General features: G+C 39.1%; 1 pseudogene; it reads left to right on the top strand.

Annotated features, from left to right (window-relative positions):
- LOC110336873 overlaps positions 1-4,419 on the top strand; it is a 10,904-nt pseudogene extending 6,485 nt beyond the window's left edge.
- The last annotated feature ends 9,598 nt before the right edge of the window (positions 4,420-14,017 follow it).

The following is a 14,017-nucleotide window of genomic DNA, read 5'->3' as shown; positions in this document are numbered from 1 at the left end:
TCTCTCTCTCTCTCTCTCTCTCTCTCTCTCTCTCTCTCTCTCTCTCTCTCTCCCTCTTGCACCTGGGTCACAGAATGGAACCAAGATCAGCAGGCTTGGCCAAAAGTGCCTTTCTCTGCATAGCCATCTTGCTAGGCCCACCTGGCTGTTCTTTGAATATTTGGATTTAGTAGCAGTATGAAAAAGTCAGTTGTCTTTCATGTGAATGTTTTAACTTTAGATTGTGTAACTCCTTGTATAGGTGAAAAAAAGTCCTAAATTTAAATTTTTCTTTAAGAAAGCTTGGTTGTATTTTCATCACTGAAGATTGTAACACAGATCTGCATATGAATTTACACACACACATACACACATACACCAACACAGTCCCAAGAACTTGTTTATTTATTTTGTAAATTAGTGTTTATTGTAATCTGACTATTCAAGCAATGAGCCAGCTAGTCCTGAGGACTTCCAGAGCTCTGGTGGAGACCTCCGGAGTCCCCACTTAACGGCTCCACTTACTTTAGAATAAGCAACTCAGCTGTTACATATCCCAGAGTCTGCTTACTCTCAGGCCTTGCCTGTGTCTTGCATCTCAGATATCCACTAAATAAAACTCCTGTCAACCCAGACTCCCCAAACACAACTGCAGGGGCAATGTCTGATGCCTTTTCTCTTTGCCACACATATACAAATCATTAGCAAGATTTATTTATGTAGCCTTCAAAGAAAGTCTTGAAATGGTTCACTTCTCCCTGTCTGCTGTTTCTGTGCTTGGAGCTCTGCTGTTCTTTATCTAGGCAACAGCTTCATGACAGCCCTCCCTGCTCCCTGTCCTTCCTATTTCTAATCTCCTAGTTCTCTGCAGAACAGCCACAATCGTCTCACAAAAGTATTTTGACACGCCTTACTGTATTCAGGATTTTCGGATGACGTTTTTAATAGCTTTTGCTTTTTTTTTTCTCTCTACCTTTTAATTTTTCCATGTGTGTGTATGTACATATTTGTATTTGTGAGGATATGTGGGGAGTGCATGTGCTTGTATGTGTGCATATTTGCATTTGTGAGTATATCTGAAGGATGCATCATACATGTATGGGAGTGAATGCGTGTGTGTGTGTGTGTGTGTGTGTGTGTGTGTGTGTATGCCCAAGACTGATATCCACAGTTTCCCTCCATCAGTCTGCCATGTTAGTCGTTAAGCCTGGGCCTCTCCAGCAAACCCAGAGTTCTCTGTTAAGGCTAGTCATGCTAGTCAGTTGGCTTTGCGGACCCCCATCTCCGCTTTTCCAGGCTCCTCTGGCAGGTATGCTGCCATGCTCACCCAGCATTTATGATGGTTCTGGGGATCCAAACTCTGGTTTTCTTGCTAAAGGAGCTAGCAAGTGCTTGAACCACTGAGCCATCTCCCCAGCTCCTTATGTTTGTAATTAAATGGGAAGTCTTTATGTTGGCCCCGAGTCCTGGGGGAGTTATTCACTCTTCCACACCCATCCAATCGCATCCATCCCCCTTTACGCCCCACGTTGTCCTTCAGACATTCTCATGGTTTGTCTCCCTGCTTGCTTTCCTTTCTTTCCTTTTCTCTTTCATTTTTTTTTTTTCTAGCATTTGTGGGTATGTACAGGGCAATTGTATCCATCTGGGATGTTCCCACACCTGTCTCTTCTTCTTAAAATTTAGTCTTAGCTTCTTCTCTTTCTCAAAGAAGCCTTTTCTGATCACTCTGTGTCCACCATAGAAACAACCCTCCCCTATTTGTGTCTCCTCCTCCTAAACATTGAGCATAATCTTTACACGTTTATCTGTCAGCTTACCTGCTGGATGTGCCTTCCAAGCTACAGGCTAAAATCTCTAAAGACATACATAGCTAAATAAATGAATTCACATGGGGGCCACTTTAATTTCATGCACGAGGAGCCATGCACACGGCCTGGCATTTTCCCTTATCAGTGGTAGGTGCCCAAATAGTAATTGAAGGATAGCTAAATCCATTTTTGCTTATATGGACTCTGCCTATTGATATCAATGCTTTCTTACGATAGCTTGGCTTACATTTTTATTTCTGACTTTAGGACCCAGGGAGTGCAATTTGCATTCATTGGAAATTGTATTTTGAATTTTAATTTTTCCCCACAGGGTGGCAATATGTATTATGATGATCTCTAGGGAATCTGGGCAGGAAGCCATCACTTCCAATGAGCTCCATGATCATGAGGCTAAACAACAGATATCTTCTTTTTAAATTTTTAATTTATTTTGCCCCCTTTGGGACAGAGTCTCATGTAGCCCAAGCTGGACTCAAACTTACTATGTAGCTAAGGATGACCATGAATTTCTGAACCATCTGTCTCAACCTCCCACTGTGATTCTGGGTGTGCGTTACCACATGTAGGTTTGCATAGTGCTAGAGGTCAGGCCTAGGGTTTTGTGAAGGCTAGACAACTACTGTACCAGCTAAGCTAAAAGCAAATATCTCACCGTGTTCTGTACTGTTAAGCTACGTTTGGTAGGTGGATTTTTTTTTTTAATTTAATGTATTTAATATGTATGAGTGTTTAGCCTGCATCTATGTGTACCATGTATGTGCCTGGTATCCAAAGAGTCCAGAAGAGGTTATTAGATCCCTTGAAACCAGAAGGTGATAGTGTGAGCACCATGTGGGTGCTAGGATTTGAACCTCGGTCATCTTTATGAGCAACAAGTTCTCTTAGCTGCTAGGCCACCTCTCAGCCCCTAGAGTTATTTTTGAACTTGAGATATTTTCACTTTACAGTGAAAGGATTTATTTGTACACAGTGCCGTCATAAATAGAGGGTGCCTGTAGTTTTATCTAGAAGTAAAAACATTGGGGCTAGAGAGATGGCTCAGTGGTTAAGACCACTTGCTCCACAGGACCCAAACAACCATGTGGGGCAGGCAGGTGACTACTGCCTGTAACTCCAGCTGTAGGGATCCATCACCTTTTCCTGGTCTCCTTGAACCTGATACTCAAGTTCACATGTGCTGTGCAAGCTCTCTCATGCATGTGTACACATATGCACCTTAAAAATAATAAAACTGAATCTTAAAAAAAAAAACAAAACTAGAAAATCTAACCAAGTAGATAGTTAAGAAGGAGATTGAATCTATGATTCAAAACTTCCCAAGAGAGAAACCCAGAACATGAAGACCTTAGTTGTAAATTCAATCAACTATTTGGAGACAAAGCAATGTTAACATATCACATTCAAAAGTACCGCAGAGAAAGGAACATTCTTATATCTGTTTCCCGAGGACAGCATTATGGCAACACCAAAGCTAGGCCAGGACACTACCAGAAAATACAGGTCACTATTTCTGACGACTGCAGGCACAAAAACCTTCTGCAAAACACCAGGAAATCAAATTTAGCCCATTAAAGGATCATGTAGTGTGTCAAGGGGGAAGGGAGTGGTGTATGGCCATGAGGAAGGATGGCTTAACACAAGTCAAGCACTGTGACAAACACTTCAGTGGCACATGGTCACCCCCAAAGGTCTGCAGAAGGACAAAGAGGACTTAGTCAAGTTTGACATCCTTTCAGAATAAAAGGCGAGTGATTTCAGTGGGGGAGGAGTTTACCTCAGCGTCACAAAGGCCATGTTTAGTGAACGTACAGTAAAATAATGATGGTAAAACCAAATCATGAAAGTTTTTCCTCTAAGAATCAAGACAAAAAACACTTTGAGGTTGGGTGAGATGGGAGACAAGATCTTTCTATGCGGCTTTGGCTGTCCTGGAGCTCCCAGTATAAATAAGGCTGACCCTGAAATTCACAGAGACCCTCCTGCTTCTGCTTCCCATATGCTGAGATTAAATGTTTGACTTGCCTCTGTGCCTGACAAGACAGAAATGCATTCTTTTTTACCACTTCTTGCAAACAGGATCCTGAAATTCCTACCCAGAACAACTGCATCAGGAAAAACAAAAGGGGGCCTTCCTTCTAGAGATCTTCTGGGTCCAGATGCAGGAATACGGCTGTGTCCTTCCACGGCCAGTCCTTAATGGCTTACCCCTCTAAGGGCTTATGTGAGGTCGACAAGAACTCAGAGGAGCCTGAGAACACCTGTATTCTGAGGCCCATTTTCCTGCAAAGGTTTAGAGCCTCTGTGGTTAGAGACTGCATCCATGCTGTGCTCAAGGAAGAATTGGCTAGCGCTGACTATTCTCCAGATGAAATGCCTCAGCTCACAAAACGTCTATCAGAAATGATTAAAGATAAGCTAAAAGAATTGGGATATGACCGGTATAAAATGGTGGTGCAAGTGGTGATTGGAGAACAGAGAGGTGAAGGAGTATACATGGCTGCTCTCTTGTTTCTGGGATGCAGACACGGACGACTCCACTCACGATGTTTTCATGAACAACAGCTTATTCTGTGTTATGGCGGCGGCATTTGGTTGTTTCTACTATTGAATCTTTGGAAAGTGACTGTGACTTCAAGGAAACCTTTACTTTTTTATACTGTTCAATTTCCTGACCAAATAAAAATAAGTTTGTACTTTGGTACCTAAAACAAAACAAAACAAAAACAAAAAACAAAAAACAAAAAACAAACAACAACAATAAAAAAGAAAGAAACAAAAGGCATTACAAGATAAAGAAGATGATCTGTCTATAGCTGACAAGTTCTTTTATACAGAAAGCCCTAAAGATGACAAAAAAAAAAAATGACAGAATTAATAGATTGCTTTAATAAGGGCACAAAATCAACATAGAGAAATCAGTATCTTTTTCTTAACAGTGGAGTTTATGGGAAAAAAAAAATCAAGAAAAGAGGGCCTACAAGATGGCTCAGTGGGTCAAGGTGATTGCGACCAAGCCTGACTACAATATTAGTTCAACATCCTGGATCCACATGGTGAGAGAAGAGAACCAAGTCCTGAAAGTTGACCTCTGACCTTTACACACTAAGACGTGGACACACACATACACTTAGATCCCAAATAAGACTACATGTCTTTTAGACATTAAAAAAAAATGCTTGATACCTAACTCACAAATAAATATGTAAGTAAGTAAGTAAATAAATAAATGGGATTATAGAAAACCAATTTGAAACTTCCCCACAATAGAGGAATTGTATGGTGCAAAGACCATATATAAAATGAGAGAAAATCCACGTAAGCCATATACCTAGCAAGGAGCTAGTATCCTAAATACATAAGTAACTCAATAGCAACAATAAAAATTATTTTTTAAAAATAAAATAACTTTCTTCTAATTAGCTGTCTTACAGAGACATCACACAGCTTGTTTAAGGAGGACACTTAGACATGAGCCAAGTCCCAAACGTCATCCATGCCAGTGAACTGCTGTATAGTTACAAAGGTTGAGACGAGGACCTGAAACTTTGCTTTGGTTTTATGTTTGTCACCGTCACGCATTTATGTACTTAGCTAACACACACACACACACACACACACACATCTGCATACACAAAAAACTACAACAGATTAGAAACTAGAAAAGCACGTATCTTTATAGCCTCTTTATAAATCATGTGTCCTTTACCTGCCTTTTACCCCTCCTTATAACCTATAACCCTTACTTGGTCTCCTTTTTAAATATTACACTATATTCACACTTATATATCTCTGTGTGTATAATAATTTACTAATATATGTAATATATACATATGTATATAGATATTACACACACATCTATACACACACATGTATATATACATCATAGGCTGGGGTCTACACATGGAGACCAAGGTACTGTGCTTTGTTTTTCCTGAGTTTGAGTCACTGCTTTCATATTTTCCAAATCCACCCATTTTTCTGCAAGACTTGTGACTTCTGTTTTTTCACAGCTGCGCAATATTCCATCCCTCTTCCCCACCCAAGGAATTTTAAAATGACAATGACGACAAAGGACTCCAACAGACATTTATCAGAAGATGCCATCAGGTACATGAAAGCACGCTGGCGTTAATAATCACGGCAGAAAGGCAAACTAAAACCAGGATGAGATGTCACCTCATACCTTCTAGAATGACTGATATAAAACCAATGTATGGTCATGAGTGTGGAGAGAAGAGAAGTCTTGTTAGATAATGTAAATAAATATACCCATTATAAAAAGCAATATGGAGGTTGATAAGTATATACCGAAGCATACCATTGGCATGGCATAAATATAAGCCATTGTGATCCATTGGTTCTTACCTACCTTAAAAGGCAAGAAATCAAACAGTTTTAAATGTATATTTACTAATTTAAAATAGTAGTAATAAATCCACCACAAGCTAAGATAACACTTTAAGTGAAAAAAAAAAATGACTTTTTGAGACAGATTACCTGGTAGCATCGTTTTACATCTCTGCAAATGTCTTCGGTGTCAGACTTGATAGGGAACAGCTGGAATTTTCATTTGCTTGAGCCTTCAGCCTGTTATGGTATCACAGGTCATATAGCCTCAGGAAAATGGCACTGTACGCTTGGAAGCAACAACTGTTATAAGCAACAAAGACAATACTGTGTGTGCTCATGTGTATGTGTGTGTGCAGGCAAATACTAGGAGTCATTGTCCCTTGTCCTTCTCAATCTCTCCATTTTATATTTTGAGACAAGGTCTCTCACTGAACTCAAAGCTCACCGATTAGGCTAGACTTGCCAGCCAGTAAGCCCCAGAGATGGTTCTGTCTCTGTCTCTCCAGCACTAGGATTACAAATATGGTCCTGTGACCATCTCTTTATTATGTTGGTGCAGGGGGTCGAACTCAGGTCTTCACACTTACAGCACAAGTGCTCTGCTGACTTGGCCATCTCTATATCCTAAACAGAGATACTTTTGATTGATGTGGTCCTGTGAATCTGTTGGTGGATACTCTGAGCAAAAGTCTACTTTAGTATAAATTTGGAATGATAGAGGTAATTTTACAGTAGTATTTAAAATGTTAATGGTAGAGATATTTAATGACAATGGATACATTTTTTTCAATTTTAAAGTTTCTACTGGAATGTTTTATATATGTTATAATATATGTGTGTGTATATATATATATATATATATATATATATATATATATATTATAGATGAACATTTTATGGATACTGTATCTTTCAAGAATCTTAAAAGTAGACCCTAGAGAATTGGACCAGAGGTTAATGGTGCTTGTTACTTTTGCAGAGGACATAGGTTCAGATCCCAGAACCTACAGGAAGGCTTATAACAATCTGTAACTCCAGTTCCACGGGGAATATAACACCCTGTTTCAGGCTAAGATACCTCATACACATGAGGCAAATATGTATAGGTAGGTAAAACACCTATAGGCATTAAAAAAAAAAAAAAGCAGAACTGTAAAAAGCAACAAACTGCTTTCATAAACAGAAGGGGAAACTATTATCATGCTCTAAGAGGTGGAGAAAAATAGAAATGAGGTGAAAATAGAGGGCTGGCTAAGAATTCTGCCTAATAGAAGAGAGATATCACATCCCAACTGGTCATTGATATCCCAACCATATTCCTATGTGAAAGGCTGTGGCAAAAACAAAAACAAAAACAAAAACAAAACCCCAGCAGCCTTAGAAAGAGGCATTGTGCCTGACAGAAGGGTCTCATCTGCGAAGGAGTAATATTGTCAGGACAAAGAGAAAACTTAGACGCAGCGTCTTTAAACCCCTTACCTGGCTCTGCAGATACTCAAAAATATCTTTTAAAGGTGTTGAAATGGGGAGTAGGGTGAACCTGGAAGAAAGGAGGGGGGCACTTAAGAATGAATGCCTTGGCAATCCATCAGACCGTGTGATTAATCTTTTCTACTATGGATTTTGGGGTGGTTGGAGGTTAGAGGGTATAGCTAGCTGGGTGCTGTGTTGCATGCTTTTTAATCCCAGTGCTTTGGGAGGCAGAGAGGGGCAGATTGAAGTCTGTGAGTTTAAGGTTAGCTTGGTCTACATAGCGAGTTCTAAGACAGCCAGGGCTATACAGTGAGACCTTGTCTCAAAACAAACAAAAAGCCAAACCTAACTGGAAAAAAAAAAAAAGACTAAAACAAAAAAGGTATAACAAAATGATGATAGAGATGAGAAATTCAATGCATTGTTAAGGTGTGCCAGAATCTTTGCTTTAATACATTTAGTATTTTTTAATGTCTTTTTTTAAATATAAATTAAGAATTTAAAGAATTAATAGAAAACGAATAAAAGAATAGAACAAACAAACAGAAGGAAATAAAAAACAATAAGGTAAATTCAGCCAACCCAACAGAAAGCTGGAAAGGAGAAAATGAAAAAGAAGAGTCATATTAAATAAATATCTCAGAAATTACAAGTGTAAACAGATCCGCTGCCTGGTGTCATTTAACAAAAGGAATCTGGACTTGTTCACACCTAACAATGTGACTTTGAAATACTTAAAGCAAAGATTACAAGAAGCAATGGATAAAAAGCAGAGGCATATTAGTTTGTACTAATTGGAACTATTTAGAGTGAATGGATGAAGCAGGCAAAAAATTAGAACAGTGGAAATATAAACATAATTAGCAAGTTTGGTCTTATGAACATAAATGGAAATTAATTTCTAGCAATTAGAGAATACTGTTTCTTATCTAACACCTTGAACAATTCAAAATCAATCAAACCCTAAGAGAAAGGACACCTTAGGAAATGGCAAATTGCACAGACTAGTTGTAGTTGACTGCAATGCAGTAGATTTTCAAAATCTACATTCAAAAGACATTTCTTTTCTTTCTTTTTTTTTTTTTTTAAATGTAGAATTCAAAATCGTAAACTCATTCCTTTATGCCACTAATGGAAACAAAGTGCAGATCTGAACCACGACGAGGTATGTGGGATCTGGTTCAAGTGGCACTTGGAGGAGAATTTATAGCCTTGGATGCATATGTTAAAAATTAAGAGAAAATAAAAATAAATGAGATAAATATGCAACTCAAGAAGCTAGGAAAAGGGGCTCAAATAACTAGGAAAGAAATCAAGAGTAAATTAAATGACAAAGAAGAAAGAATGTGGTCGGTAGAATCAAAAGCCACTTTTACAAAAAAAACAAAGACATCAAGTCTTTGGCAAAGCTGGAAAAAAAAAACCCAAACAACCCAAAACAGCAAAAAAACCCAAGAACTATATCAATAAAAAACATAATTCCCATTGGAAAGAAAAGATTATAAACTGTAAAGTATTTTATAAGGCTTGTATAACTTTGATACCCAAGCAGACAAGGACAATATAATAATAATAAAAGTGTGAAATGAGACACACAAAAAGCGCATCCAGCTGCACATGTGTATAAACCAGAACCTCATAAGAGCGGTTAAGTAGGGCTTAGGAATGTAAACATATTTTAATCTCAGAAACTGCTGTGATTCACATCCTTGTAGATAGGAAATCATCAAATCTCAACAAATACAGAAAAGCCATAAAATTAAATTCATGAATGGTAACATTTTTTTAAAGCTAGGATTTTTATAACCTCCAATAAAGAGGCTCTGCCAAAATGTCCACAGCGGACATTTATACTCGATGGCAAATATGACTGTCCTTTCTCTTAGGTTTAGGATCAGACTTATTTCATCTCACCACAGAGATACAATTGTTAATAAAAGATTAAATCAAAACAAAACACAATAATTAGTGAAGATATTAGTATTTTAAAAATTCCAGGGAAGTCTATACAAAGATAATCAGTTAACAAAAACCGCAAGTCAGTTTACCGGCTCAAACATCAACATGCAGACAGCAATGGCTAATATTCCCTTCAAAAAAATGTATAACACAGGTCAGATCATGAGAAAAACATATAAACCCAAACTGAGAAATATTCTATGCAACATGTCCCTTTGTACATACCAAAACAGCCAAGTTTATGGAAAATAAGGAATGCTAAGAAACTCTGAGAGCCTGAGTGTGTGTGTGTGTGTGTGTGTGTGTGTGTGTGTGTGTGTGTGTGTATGGTGCTGGGGGTCCTGTGTTTTACCTATAACGACTGACACTGTTTTTGAACATGAGGAAAAACCAACAAAAAAATGGCGTTTGATACTGGAGATTGAACCTAATGTCTCATGCATGTTAGGCGAGCATTGTACCAAATGAACTGTGTTTTGTGTGTGTGTGTGTGTGTGTGTGTGTGTGTGTGTTGCTGGGGGTCCTGTGTTTTGCCTATAATAACTGATGTTGTTTTTGAACATAATGAAAAAGGAAAAAAAATGGCATTTGATACTAGAGATTGAACCCAGTGTCTCATGCATGTTAGGCGAGCATTGTACCAAATGAACTGTGTTTTGTGTGTGTGTGAGTGTGTGTGTGCATGTTTTGTGGGGGTGGTATTAGGGGTCCTGTTTTTGTGTATGTGTGGTATTGGGGGTCCTGTTTGTGATACAGACATTAATAGAAAGATGGGTAAAACCCAAGCATAGTCTGTAGTCTCGGAGTTTTGTCCTATTATTGATTTCTTTTTTACGGTGTCCTGTGCCAAGGTTCTGTTGAGTTGGTCTCATCCAGGCAAAATTGCAATAGTAATCTTTGTATTATCTTGACAACTTCTATAAATCTGATTTTTTTTTCAACATAACCAAGTAGAAATAACTGACAACAATGAATAGGAAAAACATTTCCTAAAGGCAAGTAGGACCTTTATAGGAGAAAAAAAATCATATTATCTTGTTCATATCTGTAGGATATGAAGAGAAGGCAGCACAGACCATGGTCTGAGATGAAGGTGTTTGATAACATGGCATTTGCTGCCTTATCTAAATCACTTTCCAGCCTTAATAAAACATGAACACAAATCTCGGGAGGATATTTCATCAAACTTGACAAACCCATTTGAAAAATTCATTTGGAAGCAACAAGGTGAGGAACATTGGGGAGCATTTAGAAAACCAGAGAGGAGCAACCCTTCGAAAGCCAGCATCATAAAGCACTATTAATGAACATGGTGTGTTGATACACAAAGGTGGGCAAGTGGGCCAGTGGAACAGACCAGAAAGTTCAGGAAGACACCCGGATACAGAAACATAAAGATATTAGAAATACAATACATTTTTTTTTAACTCCCTAAGATCTAGTATTTATTAGAATGTTAGAATCACCATTAACTTTCTTAAGGACCGTTTTCTTTAGACATAAAAGCCAGAACTCCTAAGGAAAAGATTGTTGGATTTTATAGTACCAATGTCTGATGCTGTTTCAAGACATTGAAAGGCACCACGGTCCTTTGCATTTTGTTGACAGTATGGGGTCAGAAGGTAACTCAGACTGGGGGGGAGGCATTTTTTTCTTTTCCTTTTTGCTTTGAAAGATCTTTGTGTGCCTTCAAAATCGGTTCAGTGCAGGGTGGAGAGTATCAGAAGGAAGAGTCTAGAATAGAAGAAACTTTAGTAGGAAAACGGGGTGGAAATCTATGGGATGAAGTTGGCGTGTGTTTTGGATATAGTGAGTGGGATATCCTGAGGTTGTAAGAAATAAAAAATTGTGAGATTTTTGCCTATATCAACTGATAATGTTTTTAGACATGAGGATAAAAGAAAAAAAAAAAGGTGTTTGATAATCAGGGATTGAACCCAGTGTCTCATGCATGCTAGGCAAGCACTGTACCAAATGAACTACAGCTATCACAGCCATGTAACATGCCCGTTTTAAGTGCTTTTGAGTTGTCTGTTAAATACATGAAGGGAACATCTGCTGTCACGGGGATTGTTGAATAAGTTAGATTGGGATTGTATGGAGAGTTCTGTAACATAGGATTGGAATTTAGGATTTACTGGTGTGTGACTAGGCATTTAAACCTTGTGACTAGGTTAGGAAATAGGTGGCTACCTAAGGAGAGGTTGTGTAAGAACGGTGGTCACATTCTTCCATGAGAACATCCAGCTGTTTGGAGAGTGAGTCAAGGAAAAGTAAGCTAAGATAGGGGAAGAGGCCACGTATGTAGAGGACCATGCAGTGTTACGGGAGACAAGAGACAATAGAGAGGTTGTTGTTACTGTTGCATTTCAGATGTTCAATCTCAGTTGCCAGCTTAAGCATGAAGAGAGTTGGTGAAATTGTCATACAATCCCAGGGAAATGAAAGAGAAGTCTTCATGACACGTATATGAACCAAAGACATGTAGTGAGGCTGTGGAGTGGGTGAAAAGAGACTGTGTACAGTTTGGAGAGATAGTAAGCATGGAAAACACTGAGGCAAAGGGGAGATCTTATCTCTACGGGAGGTCTTACAGCCTACTGACTTCCCAGAGAGCTGATGAGCCAGGACCTAGAGATAAACTGGTTTTGCAGATAGAGAGGGTCCAGTCCTTTTGAGTACGTTAAATTAACACCCCCCCCAAAGACTTTAACAAGATATTAGGATTTCCGAGGGGGGGGGAAGGCTCCAAAATCAATCTCTATGGGAGTCCTAAGCATAGGCATTGTTTAACAGCTCTCCCGGGGAACAGAATGAATAGTCAGATTCAAAGACCTAAGCATAGTGTTGCATTCACTTGCACCGTATGCCGTGTTCATTCATGTTTTATGCTTATGGATCTGTGTGAGGTGAGAAACCCTACCTCAGGTCTGGGGAATTAAAACTGCATACCCTATCCATAAACCCACCACTTCACTATCTAGCAAGCAAGCAAGCAAGCACGGCTAAGTCTTTGAGTATAAATATAAAACTGAATCCGAGGTATCAGATTAGCTATGCTCTTAGGTAAAATCGCTTTTAACCCATGGACCACGGTCTTGCATTTTTTTTCTTTAAAATTAAAACAGTGCATTTTACATGTCTAATAAAAAAATACAACCCAGAGTTTTAGCAGCAACACAAAAATACAATTTGTGGATTTACTGGAATTCAATTCTGTTCTGCAGAGTACATTCTTAGTCATAAGAAAAGATGCTCCGTAAATACCCCCGTAATTAGTCTTTCACACACCTGCGCTTATTTCCTTAAATTTCTTGGCAGTGAAATGGTTCCATCAATAGTACATTAACAAACTTTTAATAATTCATCGATTTTAATGCCAGGGAAGAAATACCATTTATCTGCCAAGGAAATTCATGGGCACAGAGAATAAAGCCAAAATCATCTTTCTGTAGTCTGTTCTCCCCTCCCCCCATTCCTTTTCCTAGAGGTAACCAGTTAAAAAAAATTTTTTTTTTGCAAATCGTTCCAGAAGCTTTGCCCACATTTGTATATTTTTAACAAAGAAACAAATGAGAAGGAAAGAAGAAAAAAAAAACACTTACCATTTCGTTTCTACAAACTTCGGCAACGGGTTTTATTTCATTGGATCTATTCCGATCCAGGTCCTTTATGGCAGCGATACCCCCGTTATTTTTCCTGGTGACATAGGAATGTCTTCTATCAGAGGCAGGCTTGGTAATCTACCTGCTTGCTCTCCTCGCAATTTCTTGCTATTCTATGCAGTGGATTCACGCAATGGTGGGTGACCACATGCGATTCAGCGCGCTGCCATAAACCGCCTTCACCCGGTATCTCAGGTTGGCGTTTCGCTATGCAGACAGTCAGGTCAAGATTCTTCCAGCCATTTGCATTGTCCTGTGACTTGCGGTCTCTTTTGCCCCCTTTTTTGGTTTGCTTTTGTCTTTCCCTTGTTGGTTTCCAATAGCTCTTCGTTTATTAAGGAAATTAGCTTAGTGCTTGGGTGTTGCAGGCAGAAAAGTCCTTTCTTCCACCTTTATCGTTCGTGGTTAGACCTCAACGTATGTGTTTCTGCCTCGATTTTTCATGGTTTTTCTTTTCTCCCGATTTTAGACAAATATATGCTTGTCGTTTTCCCCCTCTCTCTCTTCTCAGGTTTTGCATTGGGGCATCATTAGTAGGTATTTCTGATTCACCCCGATTTCTTTTGGGGGGGCTGCATCCCTTCACACCCACATCCCATCCCCCTTTTCCAGACTCTGCTTGGGGGCCCCTAACACTGACTCCGTTGACGTCAACTCCGTGCCTTGGCGCCAAGCTGTTGCCTTGACAACAGCAGTCTGATTGGCAGGGTGTGGGAGGCGTGGTGAGGGCCCAAAGCGGGGAATGGGGTCTTGGATTGG

Source organism: Mus pahari, chromosome 19, assembly GCF_900095145.1.
Source record: "Mus pahari chromosome 19, PAHARI_EIJ_v1.1, whole genome shotgun sequence".
NCBI classification, from domain to species: Eukaryota; Metazoa; Chordata; class Mammalia; order Rodentia; family Muridae; genus Mus; species Mus pahari.
Note: the sequence above shows the minus strand (reverse complement) of the source record. Positions and strands in the feature narration are given on the sequence as shown.